Raw genomic sequence first — 2,243 nt, 5'->3', positions numbered from 1 at the left:
TCTTGTTCCTGATCTTAGTTAGCTGTAGGCTTGTCATATATGGCTTTATTTTGTTGAGGAACATTCTTTTTTTTTTTTTAACCTATTTGTTGAAATCTATTGACTGCTCAAAATGATTGAATAGATTTCCTCCAAAAATAAAGTCTATTGGCAAGAGACCAGGGACTCTAAAAACAGCCATACAAATCCTTTAATACTCCCAAGAATAATTCCTAATATTCTTGTGGCATCATATTCTAGATTTATCTGAGATTAATGTATGTTACAGACAGAACACATAAAATGGCTATACTTTTGTTCTAATCTTGCTTCTTCTTCCATACCCTAGTTTTTCATTCCTATAAATTTTCAGATTTGTTTCTTATAAAGACGTTAATAGGCAAGGACTTTAACATATAGCATTATGTGCTTTAGCGTTTTGTTACATATTTCTTGTTCATTCATTTATTCAATAAATATTTGCCAAGTACATAATACATGCCTAATTACTGCATTAAACACTGGGGATAAAGCAGTAGACAGTATAGACTGAATCTCAGCTCCCGTGGAACTTACATTCTAGACAAAGTAAGTATGCAAATAAATGAAAATATGATTTTAGATAATGGAAATTCTAGGGGAAAAGGAGAATAATGGATTGGATAGTGATTGGTTGGGAGGAACTGCTTTAGCTAGGATGATCAGGAAAGGCTTCTTTGAGGGGCTGACATTAAAATCAGAATACAAATAAGAAAGAGTAATAAAAAGCTACTAGAACTCACAAAAATTAAATCGAAATGAATCGTAGACCTACATGTAAAAGGCAAAACTGTAGAACTTCTAGAATATAAATAGGAATCTAGGTGACCTTGGGTTTGGCTATGACTTTTTAAAAATAATAACAAAAACATGATCCATGAAGAAAAAATTGATAGATTATATCTCATTAAAATTAAAAAAACTTCTGCTCTTGAATGACATGTTAAAAGAATAGAAAGATAAGCTACGGACTGGGAGAAAATATTTGCAAAACATGTATCAGATAAAGGGCTCATATCAAAAATACACAAAGAACTCTGAAACCTCAACAGTAAGAAAATAAAGAACTCAATTAAAAAATGGGCAAAAGATCTGCACAGACATTCCATCAAAGAAGATATACAGATGGCAAGTAAGTATATGAAAAAATGCTCAACATCATATGTCACCAGGAAATTGCAAATTGAAACAACAATGAGATATTATCATACACCTATTAGAATGGCCAAAATCTATAACGTAGGCAATAGCAAATGCTGGTGAGGATGCAGAGACAACAGGAGCTCACATTCATTGATGGTGGGACTTGAAATTTGTACAGTCACTTTGGAAAACAGTTTGTCATTTTTTTATGAAACTAAACATAGTCTAACCATATGATTCATCCAATAGTACTCTTAGTGTTCACCCAAAGTAGTTAAAAATTTACATCCACACAAAAAATGCACATCAATGTTTATAGCAATCTTTTTCATAATTGCAAAAATATGGAAGCAGCCAAGATGTCCTTCAATAGGTGAATAGATAAACAAACTTCAGTACGTGCATACAATGAAATCTTATTCAGTAGTAAAAATAAATGAGTTATCAAGCCATAAAGGAACCCTAGCACATTGCTTAGTGAAAGAAGCTAGTCTGCAAAAGCTACATACTGCTGAATCCCCGATGAATGTTACTATGCAGGTGGGAGAGGGGTGGAGGGGATGGGTATATTCACACTTAATGGGTGCGGTGTGCACCGTTTGAGTGATGGACATGCTTGTAGCTCTGACTCAGGCAGGGCAAAGGTAATATATGTAACCTAAACATTTGTACCCCTGTAATATTCTGAAATAAAAAAAAAAGCTACATACTGTATAATTTCAGCTATATGACCTTCTGGAAAAGGTGAAAGGCAAAAATATAGAGACAGTAAAATGATTCATGGCTGCCAAGAGTTTGGGGTGTGGGGGAGAATAAATAGGTGGAGAACAGAGGAATTTTAGGGCAGTAAAACTATTCTGTGTGATACTATAATGATGGATACATGATGTTATATATTTGTCAAAATGCACAGAACTGTACAGCACAAAGAGTGAACTCTAATACAAACTATGGTCTTTGGTTAATAATAATGTATCAATATTCCTTCATCAATTATAACAATTATACCATCCTAATGCAAGATGTTAGTAATAGTAGATAGCAAATAGGAAGATATGGAGGGGTGGGGAGAGAGAGGGAGT

The sequence above is a fragment of the Propithecus coquereli genome, unplaced genomic scaffold, assembly GCF_000956105.1.
Source record: "Propithecus coquereli isolate 6110/MARCELLA unplaced genomic scaffold, Pcoq_1.0 Scaffold315, whole genome shotgun sequence".
Lineage (NCBI taxonomy): Eukaryota > Metazoa > Chordata > Mammalia > Primates > Indriidae > Propithecus > Propithecus coquereli.
Note: the sequence above shows the minus strand (reverse complement) of the source record.